Source organism: Mya arenaria, chromosome 7 (genome assembly GCF_026914265.1).
Source record: "Mya arenaria isolate MELC-2E11 chromosome 7, ASM2691426v1".
NCBI lineage: Eukaryota > Metazoa > Mollusca > Bivalvia > Myida > Myidae > Mya > Mya arenaria.
Genome location: NC_069128.1, coordinates 42,345,912 through 42,359,618, shown reverse-complemented (window position 1 = coordinate 42,359,618; position 13,707 = coordinate 42,345,912). Strand labels below are relative to the sequence as shown.

General features: G+C 36.6%; 1 pseudogene; it reads left to right on the top strand.

Annotated features, from left to right (window-relative positions):
- Positions 1–228: 228 nt before the first annotated feature.
- The window catches only part of LOC128241882 (A disintegrin and metalloproteinase with thrombospondin motifs adt-2-like), a 32,805-nt pseudogene continuing 19,326 nt past the window's right edge, over positions 229–13,707 (top strand).

The following is a 13,707-nucleotide window of genomic DNA, read 5'->3' as shown; positions in this document are numbered from 1 at the left end:
ATTCTGTAGGAATTACAAGCAAAAACATAACGGATTGAGTTGTTTATTCACCGCACTGTAGCTAATCCGCATTTATTTCGTGCCAACATGTTGCTGAAGGATGATGATATTGATTTAAGATTTTTGGAAATCAAGAAAGACTCGGAAATCAAAGTCTGCAAGAACTGTGTAAAAGATTGGACATCAATTAGATGGTTTGGGCTGCCAAACTCTTGGAGCATACAAACATCTAGCCAAGTGCAACATTTCACAATGACTTCACTTAAAGAATGCAAACTTTACTTGTATATAATAAGTTTTTCTTTGTTTCTTGTCACACATGGATTTGCGGCTTCCATACGAAATCCAGATGGTAAGTTTATAAACGTTTTACTTTGCTATATTATTGGTCCTTATTTAAAGATATGATAAACAAACAATTAGAGGCATAGTATTCCCTTATTTCAATATGGTAAAAAATAATAAGGTTTTTCCTTCTTGTCTGCTTCTTGTCTGCTAGGCATACCTATATGTTGTGTTGTGGTCATTCCTAACCCCGTTCTTACAGCATACTCGTATAATAAATTTGACCAGACAGAAAAAAAAAAACATTTTAAGAAGATCGATGCGTTGTATCTTTCGAAGTCGAATACTTAAAATCCATATGCACGCGACCAGAGGTACCTTAATAAGCAACTATAAGTGATGCAACCCCACATATCAACATATTGTTTTTTATAGTTCATACTGTTAAAGTAATATTTAAAATAAAAATGGCAATAAGTTTCTTAACAAAAAGAAAGCACCAAAACTCGACGACAATTGTCAGATTGCTTATATGTAGTACTAGGCTACTGTGTGGTACGGGTTCAGAAAAAAACAGTATGTAATACGCAAGTTTGTTCCGGTGTCCGTATTTTATGCTTAAATAATGCAATATTTTAGTAACAAATTTAACAGGCATGAAATCAGTGGAGTCTTTACCTTTAACAGAATACAAGGACACAATTAGAGTTGTTGAAAATATAGATCTTTGGTTTGGAACATTTGAGTAGCTTCTTGGAATCGGTTAGGGACAAACGGGATCAGGTTGAGATAACCGTTTTGGGTTTGTTACTTTAATTTGTGTTATGGTGTAAAAGTCGGTATTGGTGCCTTGGTGCAGTATGAATGTGTGTACCTAGCTTGCAAGCGAGTTCACTGCACTATGCATTTTTAAACTCTTTATTTACTTATTATTTCTGCGACCAACTGTATAAACTGTATGATTAAAAACCAGCAGTTAAACATCTGCAACCGGTCAATTTCTTTGGTTTCGTTAAAGTTACACGTAGATTTTATTGATTGGTCTATATTTATTCAATAATGACAGTCGACCAATTAAATTGCTTGCATGCAAAAACTTACCGATATATAACCTGCGGATAAGATACCCAGTGTTATAAAAATTTGCCCCTGTCGAAATGATAGCTTTTTTGCTTCTTAATTTTAACTGCTTTCTTACTTTTTCGCTTAAACTCGTAAAACGAATATACAACTCAATATAAGATTTATTAATTATACAGTATAAGTCACATGGACTAGGAAAGTTACCAAGTGATCTTGTATAGTGAGGAGGAGGAGTGAGACAAAAGGATTAAGAGGCATACGGACACATGCATTAGGCACACAAGAGACAGCAATAATGCGCCAATCAATAAATTGCCAGATATATAGGTACATTGCAGTTCAATGTGTTGTATTTTAATACAAACCATTTATGAAACAAGGTAGAAATTTCATGAATCAAGCCTTTGCAGATTTTAATCATTTTGTGGCTAATCTGATGATAAATTAAAAGGGTGAAATGACGTTAATTCAAGTTATATTTCATTAGTGTATTATTAACAGTATAACACTCGAAACGATAAGTGAACTCGCTATAACACAAACAATAAAACAGCTTAATAGCGACACATAATACATCTTTCTCGTTAAACATATTCTGGGGAAAAGATCCTTTGGAAATACAAACATACAAAGTCCTGGTTTTATTGGGTCTGACAGCGACGGTCTTAATGATAGGCCTCACTACCTCTTCCGACGCTTTGCGAAGAGATATGTTCCTATGTAGTATGTACTGTTAATTGGCGAATGGCAAATGAGTGGTGCGTTGTAATAAAAACGGTTGCACCGGTTAGGATCTGACATGACGGTGGATCCGTGATCTAGTGGTAACAAACTTGACTTTCAATCCAGGGGTCGCATGTACGTTTTCCCACCGCATCACTAATAAATACTTATGGTCTTCCGGGATGAACGTTAAATGGGGGTCCCGTCCGACAGTGCTATACACTGGTGCACGTAAAACAACCAGTGTAGCTCTAAGATGGTTACATTCTGTCTATCCATTATGCTCTAAAAACATATACTGACTTATAATCTTATCGGAACACTCGCCGAATGGGCCTTGCCCGAGTGCAAGACTTTATATACTCAAAACCTCCACAGGATCTGACATATCAACATTCATTGAACTAAGATCTGATCCAGTGTGTGTACACCACGTGATAAATTGCGTCATAAATGCTACGTCGGAAGGCAATATTTTGCTTCGAATAAAGACTTAAAACAAAGATAACTTCACCATTTCTTCACCATTTTAGATGAAACATAGCGCAGTCTACGCCGCTTACGGAGCCCCGCCTTCGGTCTTTTACCAGAGTTTGATTGAGAGTTTAGTTTCTTCAAACACTTCGACAAACCTTTTCAAATACGGCCGTCTGACGTTGCACTGTCAAAACATTATTTTGGAAGCAGGTTTGTCGAAGTGTTTGATGAAACTAATCACCTTGTCAAACTTCGGTAAAAAAACGGAGGCGGGGCTCTTTAAGCGGCATAGACTGTCCTTTGATATATTTAAAATGGTGGGGTAAAAGAAAAGTTATCTTTGATTTAAGTCTTCATTTATGCAAAATGTTGCCTTCTAACGTAGCATATATGACGTAATTTATCACGTGGTATACACACACTGTGATCGATAAATGACAGACAACCGACGTTGCCTTTTATTTTAGGTCACTTAATGTAAGCTTAAAGGCACACGATATAGGTTGAATCATTTTTACTGAAGCGCTTTATTGTGTTTTACCCATTAGATTTTAATTGCTTAAAACCAAAAAAATGCGGGGTTTGGAATGACTTAAAAAATGTTTTAGATTTACTTAAATATTAAAAACAATATTAGCAATGTTTCCGCGTTTTTTAACTGGGAAACTGGTGGCCACATAAATATTAACTAAGGAAACCCACATTTATTAAGGATTTTATCTATACCTACATTATATGTTATGTTTTTATCACATAATACAAATGTTAAACATGATAATGCATTTAAATATTATTGTTTGCATCAATCTATATTGTGTGCCTTTAAACTAAATCCTTTTAGCTGTAGTGTTTATTCAAGAATCTCCCAGTCATAACCACCGAAGTGATCAGAAACTATTTTCTCCCAGTCATAACCAATCACCCGAAGTGATCAGAAACTATTTTGGAACATTGCTAATCTGAAGTGCAAAACAGGTCTCATTATGCACGAACGCGGTAAAGACCGTGTTAAAATGATTAATTGTGAAGGAAATAAAAAGTCGTTGCCATAAATAGCATTTTTTTCGTGATAATGGTAGGATCTTCGGGCAAAATGTGGTCAATAGGTTGCTAAAATAAACTGTCATGCATTTACATTCATAACGGTGGTCCAATAATTACCATATTAGTAATTCATGATTACGATATATTATTGTACACTTTGTGATATAACACCCCATGGGGCCGTGTTGATAAGGGATTTTACCGTACCTATAATGATCTTAAATCTGTATTTATAAACGTCACAAACTGTTTGATTTCCCCAACATCGTGTCATTTTATAACTGGCGTATCAGTGATTTGATTTGGAATTATTTTACGGCTTGTACATTGCAAATTTGAAAAAAGTCAATTTTGAGAAAAATACAAAATCAGACCAATAAAGGTAATATAATGGAAAATATACATGTTTTTATTTTCTTATGCATACATTAGCCTGTGTTAAAATATCAAGAAATGCATTTCTTCTTTTATCATGAATGTTATCTGCATTTAAAAAATGGAGAAAAAAAGAATGGGGAATAATTGACAGTTTTCAGCAAGGGGAAACAGCCTTTAGAAGGCAGAAAATAATGAATCTATTACACTAACAAGATTTCTATGTACGACCTTTATTAAAGATCTTTATTAAAACTGCAGGGTTAGTATAGCTGAAGCAGTGTTCAAGTTCATGAGGGGAGAATAGGTTAGTGTTGACGCCATGGTCAAGGTTATGATATGGTTCACCATTATATGGTATCAATTAAAATACAATTTGTCACACACAACCGCACCTGGTATACATATTTGTTATTCTCTTTATCTACATCATTTCTATCCTTGAAACTATTTCATACGTATAGTAACTTGAAACCACGTCAGTGGACTATATACTAGTGTCCTGATATCATGGTATGAAAAGGTATTGTTGTATGTAGTTCAGGCCATAAAATAAACATTAGCTTGATGACAAATCCGTGTGAAATTAATCAAAAAAAGTAAACAAGGTTTTGAAGCAATGGCGAAATAATGTCTTGTGTCAGCGAATGATCTTGCCTTCAAGCCATAAAGACACCCAAGAAATTTATGTAAATCATAAAGAATAGGTTAAACACAGTGCCTGAGGATCTGTCACTTTCAAGTGAAGAATATGATTGACGCTAAAAACGGTATAGAAACAAAACGTTACCACATGCAGCATAAGCCACAAAAAGGTAAATGTTTATGACTAATGTAGGTTTATTTGTCTATAACTGCAAACAGTGTCATGATTGACGTGATACCACACGCGTTATTTGTCTATAATTGCAAACAGTGTCATTATTGACGTGACACCACTCGCGTTATATGTCTATAACTGCAAACTGTGTCATGATTGACGTGACACCACTCGCGTTATTTGTCTATAACTGCAAACAGTGTCATGATTGACGTGATACCACTCGCTTTATTCGTCTATAAATGCAAACAGTGTCATGATTGACGTGACAGCATTTGTCTACATTTTCTATCAGTGTCAGGAATGATGTGACAGCACTTATCTACTATTGCAAGAAGTGTCATCATTGACGTGACACAACTTACCTTCTATTGCAAGCATTGTCATGAAAGACGAGACACCACTTATCTTCAAGTGCAAGCATTGTCATGAAAGACTAGACACCACCTATTACAAATTGCAAGCATTGTCATGATTGGCGTGACACCACTTTTCTGCTATTGCAAACATTGTTATGGTTGACGTTACACGACTTATATACTATTGCAAGCAGTGCCATGATTGACGTAACACTTCTTTTATACTATTCTAAGCAGTCTCATGAAAGACGTGACACAACTTATCTACTTTTGAAAGCATTGTCATGATTGACGTTGCACCACTTATCTGCAATTACAAGCCGTGTCATGATAGACGTGGCACCACTTATTTACAAGTGCAAGCAGTGTCATGAAAGACGTGGCACCACTTATCTATAGTTGCAAGCAGTGTCATGATTGACCTGACACCACTTATCCACTATTACACGCAGTGTCTTGATTGGCGTGACACCACTAATTCACTATTGTAAGCAGTGTCATGAAGGACGTGACTCTTATCTTCTATTGAAAGTATGTCATGATTGTCGTTGCACCACTTATCTACAATTACAAGCAGTATCACGAAAGACGTGGCACCACATATCTACAGTTGCAAGCAGTGTCATGATTGACGTGACACCACTTATCTACAATTGCCATTAGTGTCATGATTGACGTGCCACCACTTATCTACAGTTGCAAGCAGTGTCATGAAAGACGTGGCACCACTTATCTACAGTTGCAAGCAGTGTCATGAAAGACGTGGCACCACTTATCTACAGTTGCAAGCAGTGTCATGAAAGACGTGGCACCACTTATCTACAGTTGCAAGCAGTGTCATGATTGACGTGACACCACTTATCTACAATTGCCATTAGTGTCATGATTGACGTGCCACCACTTATCTACAGTTGTAAGAAGTGTCATGATTGACGTGACACCACTTATCTACAGTTGTAAGAAGTGTCATGATTGACGTGACACCACTTATCTTCAATTGCAAGCAGTGTAATGATTGACGTGACACCATTTATCTACAATTGCCATCAGTGTCATGATTGACGTGACACCACTAATATACAATTGCAAGCAGTGTCATAATTGACGTGATATGGTTGGTCAATAATTGGAAACAGTGCCATGAAGTCACATATTTTTTCTGCAACAGCAAACAGTTTCATGAGTATGTCAGTGAACTACATGTCCTTTGTTTTGTTACAATGGTTGCCCCTGTAGTTGCGATTGAAATTAATTCATCACACATACTTAAGGAGCTCTAGTGGGGGGTCGGGGCACCTCCTCCTTTAAAGCTCAAATGTATTTTTAAGTCAATATCGGAGAACAAATACGATTAGAATACACCACGATAAGCCATTTGAAACTAAAGAAACACAATTTTCTTAACGAAGCAACCTAAACCCTTATACAATTATATCATATGTATTTCGGTATTTCCAAAGGAAGGGTTTGAAACATCAAATGTTTCGCCCGAAAATATGCAACCCCGTCTAAGGCCATACCGTTGAGCTGCCCTTTGTTTTTCTACCAAATTATCCCTGTGTTTAGGGAAGGGCTTGGGGGCAGGTTATAACCGTGCTTAATCAGGTTTTCGATTTTCTTTTCAAAATAAATTATTTTAAGTATGTTTTACCTGTTTTAAACAAACTAATCTGAAAAAGGGATGTGTATCCCTCGAAGCAGTCGTGATCACCACGCTGATATATATCATCTTTTTATGCCGATATGAGGCGGTTTGTGCGTAGGTGAGCCAAAGAACATTAATGTTTTATCTAAACAGCATCAACATGGGCACAACTACTAAATTAAGGAGTGCCCGAAGTAACAAAGACATAAAATACGCATGCAACATGTGTTTTCAGATCATTTTATTACTGCAATTCATGCTAAGATTGATTGTTCTTCTAAATATATCGAGTTCACGATAATGTAACAATGTGCTCGATGTAATTGTACACCAAGAACAAGTTATTATCCCCAAGAAAATACAGAGACAGGCCAAGTACCACCTACTACGATTTATTTTTTATATTTTTGTATTACGACTTGCAAGTGTCGCAAAGACCAACGACAACAGACCAAAGACCACGTATCGGACATAGGACCAATGGACAAAGGACCAAAGGACAAAGAACAACAACGGAATGACCAAAAGACATTGACCAATTACCAAAGGAACAAAGAGTCAAAAACTCAAAGACCAAATGACAATAGACAAAGGACAAAGACCGAAAGACAAAAGACAAAAAACAACGACCAAAGAACAAAGGACCAAGACCAAATGACGAAAGACCAAAGGACAAAGTCCACAGTTCAAAAACCAAAGGTCAAATACCAAAGGACGAAAGACAAAAAACAAAAACCAGAGACCAAAGGGCAAAAACCAAAGACCGAAGGACAAAGGACCAAAAACCAAAGGACAAAGAGCTCAGACCAAAAGACCTCAGACCAAAAGACAACTGACATAGACCAAAGTTCAAAGGGTCAAAATACAAAGAACCAAGTCCAAAGACCAAAGAGACAGAAAATACTTCACAAACAAAGAAACGAACGATGATTTAATAATCAGTAATACATAAGTCATGGTTTAATCCTCGGTCTTAGTCACATTACTGTCGGCCAACAGCTGAGCCATCTCGTCATTGTAGTTATGTTGAATTACATGTATTGGGAAGCTCAGTGATGTCACAAGGATTGTACGGTATGTATTGGGAAGCTCAGTGATGTCACAAGGATTGTTTGGCATGTATTGGGAAGCTTAGAGATGTCACAAGGATTGTATGGCATGTATTGGGAAGCTCAGTGATGTCACAAGGATTGTATGGCATGTATTGGGAAGCTCTTAGCGATATCACAAGGATTGTATGGCATGTATTGGGAAGCTCAGCGATATCACAAGTATTATATGGCATGTATTGGGAAGCTCAGTGATGTCACAAGGATTGTACGGCATGTATTGGGAAGCTCTTAGCGATATCACAAGGATTGTCTGACATGTATTGGGAAGCTCAGCGATATCACAAGGATTGTATGACATGTATTGGGAAGCTCAGTGATGTCATAAGGATTGTATGGCATGTATTGCGAAGCTCTTAGCGATGTCACAAGGATTGTATGGCATGTATTGGGAAGCTCAGTGATGTCACAAGGATTGTACGGCATTTATTGGGAAGCTCTTAGCGATATCACAAGGATTGTCTGACATGTATTGGGAAGCTCAGTGATGTCACAAGGATTGTACGGCATGTATTGGGAAGCTCTTAGCGATATCACAAGGATTGTCTGACATGTATTGGGAAGCTCAGCGATATCACAAGGATTGTATGACATGTATTGGGAAGCTCAGTGATGTCATAAGGATTGTATGGCATGTATTGCGAAGCTCTTAGCGATGTCACAAGGATTGTATGGCATGTATTGGGAAGCTCAGTGATGTCACAAGGATTGTATGGCATGTATTGGGAAGCTCAGTGATGTCACAAGGATTGTATGGCATGTATTGGGAAGCTCAGTGATGTCACAAGGATTGTATGGCATGTATTGGGAAGCTCAGTGATGTCACAAGGATTGTATGACATGTTTTGGGAAGCTCAGTGATGTCATAAGGATTGTCTGACATGTATTGGGAAGCTCAGTGATGTCACAAGGATTGTCTGGCATGTATTGGGAAGCTCAGTGATGTCACAAGGATTGTCTGGCATGTATTGGGAAGCTCAGTGATGTCACAAGGATTGTATGGCATGTATTGGGAAGCTCAGTGATGTCACAAGGATTGTATGACATGTATTGGGAAGCTCAGTGATGTCACAAGGATTGTCTGACATGTATTGGGAAGCTCAGTGATGTCACAAGGATTGTATGACATGTATTGGGAAGCTCAGTGATGTCACAAGGATTGTCTGACATGTATTGGGAAGCTCAGTGATGTCACAAGGATTGTCTGACATCTATTTGGGAAGCTCAGTGATGTCACAAGGATTGTATGACATGTATTGGGAAGCTCAGTGATATCATATGGATTGTATGACATGTAATGTGAAGCTCAGTGATGTCACAAGGATTGTATGACATGTATTGGGAAGCTCAGTGATGTCACAAGGATTGTCTGACATGTATTGGGAAGCTCAGTGATGTCACAAGGATTGTATGACATGTATTGGGAAGCTCAGTGATGTCACAAGGATTGTCTGACATCTATTTGGGAAGCTCAGTGATGTCACAATGATTGTATGACATGTATTGGGAAGCTCAGTGATGTCACAAGGATTGTATGACATGTATTGGGAAGCTCAGTGATGTCACAAGGATTGTCTGACATGTATTGGGAAGCTCAGTGATATCACAAGGACAGTATGACATGTATTGGGAAGCTCAGTGATGTCACAAGGATTGAATGGCATGTATTGGGAAGCTCAGTGATGTCACAAGGATTGCACGACATGTATTATGAAGCTCAGCGATATCACATGGACAGTATGACATGTATTGTGAAGCTCAGTGATATCACAAGGACATCGTGGCATGTATTTGGAAGCCAAGGACAGTTTGACAGGTATTAGAAAGCTCAGTGATATCACATGGACAGTTTGACATGTATTAGAAAGCTCAGTGATATCACATGGACAGTATGACATGTATTGTGAAGCTCAGCGATATCACAAGGACATGGTGACATGTATTTGGAAGCCAAGGACAGTTTGACATGTATTGGAAAGCTCTACGAAATCACAAGGCTTGTCTGACATGCATTGCGGGGGGGGGGGGGGGCTCAGCGATATCACAAGGATTGTTCGACATGTAATGGGAAGCTCAGCGATTATACAAGGACAGTATGACATGCATTGTAAAGCGCATCGAGATCACAAGGATTCAATGCATTTAACAACATAAAGCAGTCAAGTTAAACACACTTTTAACGTTTTATAAAATGCTAAATTAAAAATATTAAAAAACAACATCAACAACAACAGCAAACAAAAAATACAACACTAAATATGTACACAGCGTATGCTAGACGGTGTGCATATTTTTCTCACACTTGCGATGAGACATGATCATGCATTCAGCACTCATCGTGTGATCGCATTACGCGGAGTGACAAGCGAAAGGAGATCCCTCTTACATCATTTTAACATACAGCCTGCGGTAACATTTGCCTTCTAAAACAATCTTGACAAGTGCAAAACATTGAACGAACAAACGGCCGCCCACAATATGACACAGTTGTACATGCTGGTAAACCTTGTATAATATATTTGGATAATATATGAGTAATGTGATATATTTAAAACACCATTAATGATGCTCACTTCACAGTTTTCTCTGCTTCCGTATGAGCAAAGTCGTATCAGCAACATTGTAAAATAGCACAAGGTAGCCCTACGTAAACAATTATTGGTCAATATTTTGTAAATAACTGTTAACCAATATACTTGTTGGTCCATGACTAAGTTGACCTTTTGTTCTTTGCAAGCGTCAACTGTAATAATATATGGAATGTTTTTGTCGTTGTAAAATAGTGTTCATGTAATTATAGTGTTTCCTTTGGTTTGCATCCACTGGTAGTTCGAAGATGCTGATTTACAAACGATATAAGGGAGAGTTTTCTTTGGGAAGACTAAAAACGTGTTACAGTCCAATTCTTAGTTATTTAGTGTTAATATATTTTCTTCAGAAAGAATATGCAAAGCCTGCGAATGTTGTGGTGATATAAAATATTGTTATGTAAATATTTGTCCTGGCTTTTGGACTGATTGAAAGGACAACGTATCTAATACTTATTAAGGTATTTTTTTATTTTCTATTTTTACTTTGACTTTTCAGTTGTTATAGATGATATCATCGATCTAGATCATACTTACATCACATACGACGGTTTCCATAATAGCGGTGAAGACGTCAGCACATTACAGTATTACTTCCGGTCAAATCGCCATGACAACTACAAGCCGCTCATGCGCAATCCATCAGTTGATCTCAACTCACCACTGTGCTACATCGACAATGGCGGAATTAAATGTGAATATGGAAACAAACAGGTGAAACATAAGAACACTTCGAGGGCTGAAAGCGAAAGGTTCTATCTTCTTCTCTATTTAATGTCACTTAGAACCTTTTCGCATTCACCTCTCGACGTGCTTAATATCAATAATACAATGAAAACACAGGGTGTAGCCCCAAGATGATAATAAGCAACTTAGATTGAACTTAAATTTAAAAACGATGAGGTTTGATTGGCCTGTATATTTAACTTATCAAAAGGCTGAACGGAGTCACTGAGGCATCTCTGAAGGATAAAGATAAGATCAATATTAAATATTGGCCCAGGGTTAATATTCATAATACAACTATAGTCATTTTCTAACTTAAGTCATTTTCTTCAAACAAATATCTCAATTATCATATTATATTATCGGTTAATAATATCTGAAATACTATATTTGATTGATTTGATAATATGACAACGAAAATATTAGGCAATTGACTTAAAGCTGCACTCTCACAGATATGCCAATTTTACAACTTTTTTTCTTGGAAAAAGCAAATTTTTGCGTAAGTATCTGTAAACCAATAATAAAAAATTGCTGACAAAAAATTAGATCTAAGATTTTCATATTTCCTTTCGAAAAATGCATAAAATATCAATTTTTGAACGTAAATATTAAAATCTGCGATCTAATTTTTTGTCAGCAGTCTTATTTAATTGGTTTCCATGGATTTTTGCAAAAATTGGCTAGTTCCAAGACAAAAAATAAAAAAGTTGTCAAAACGTTCAATCTGTGAGAGTTCAGCTTTAAGTATAGAAATGGTGTATTATGAGCACCGCCCCAGCACAAACAAATGAAATACAAGACTTGTTTAGAGGCATAAGGGACGACAATGTACGAGAGATACACACGTACAAATACCATATCCACACCTCTTAAGGAATGAATTGCGGTGTTGATGTCATTATCGGGGTACGAACGCAATTGGGCTGGTCTAAGTGTGTGGAGTCAGAAGGACACTTCCTAAAATGTTGATTGATATTTTATGGGACCTGCTGACACAATACAAACACAAACAAGATCAATAGTTTTCATGTATATTGTTATGCGATGACTTACGATCCGAACATAACTGAAGATGTTGCGTTCATCGATAGATGAACGCAATTGCCGAGGTGTAAATATACGCGTATCAATATAGCTTTACCGATAATGAAGCACTTGAGAGCTTACTTCTGTTGTGACGTCACTGCAAGGGCGTGATTATTGGAATAGTTATAACATGATTAATCTAATTGAAAGAACAGGGACAAGTCCAGTAATAAAAAATGTAAACCCTGATAAAAGGCATTAGGCAAGGGCTTAAAGCAATAGATCTAGACACACAAACGTATTTACATTACAAACACATGTACAAATTTCACAGAAAACACACGCATCAATATAACTTTACTGATATACGAAGGGGTAACAGCCTTGGCTAGATCATTGAACCATATTTTCACTGGAACACAGGTGACCTTAGTTCAGTTGGACGACCTTCAAAGTATTATCAAGTATACTGCAGAAACAGCCGATATATGCAATTTAATTCTTAACTTTGCAAGCTTTCTAATTAAATAAAAAGAAACTAGAATGAAATAGATTAACTTTTAAACAATAAAATTGCCGTATTGCCTTGTATGTAAATGACCAAATTGATTGAAAACATTCAAATTTTGTCCTTAGCTGAACAAATGTCAATCTTATAACTTCAATTATGAATAAGTTTTATTTCCTTGCTTATCTCTAAAAATCTCAACGAACACTTGTATTTCCAGGACATTCAGTTCTTCAAGGACGAAAACAACACGATAGCTGTAGCTGTATCCAATGTGAATGGAACTCTTAACCTGGTATGTAATGCAGCAATCTAGTCAGCTTTATTTTGCTAATCCAGAATCAATTGAGCCATAGCTCACAGCTTAATTTTGGTTTCGTCAAAAAATGAAAAAGAAGAAGTTCGGTTATGTAGTACCATTGGTTTTTTTAACTCAATTTGCACTATTTAAATGCTCTGTTTGAAGACGAATCTTTGACAAACCTGTGTAACTGTCTAAACCTTCTTGAATTTCATGCAAAGAACTAATGCATTGAGAAACGAAAGTAATAATAGTTTATTTCAAAAGAGCACTTGCATACGACCTTTGTTTGACCCCACTTTGTCAGAATTAAATTCGTATTCAAACAACACCAAGAACCTACAAATATGTGAAAAGTATGTTTTAAAATAGTAGAAAAACTAAGAAGGTCTGTAGTTAACATTTTTGAATAGTTTTAATTTATATGAATGATATTTCTTTCTGTATTTGAACAATTTACTAGTAAATTATACTAGATGGGTCTATATCCTTACATGGTATCGAAATAACTTAGAAACAAAAACTTGTGCCCAAAATGAATTTGCCGTAATGTTTGGACTCAATCTTGATGATTCAACGTTATCTACCTTTGAAATGCTTATAATGCCTAAGGAAACCTCTTAAGGAAAGAATTA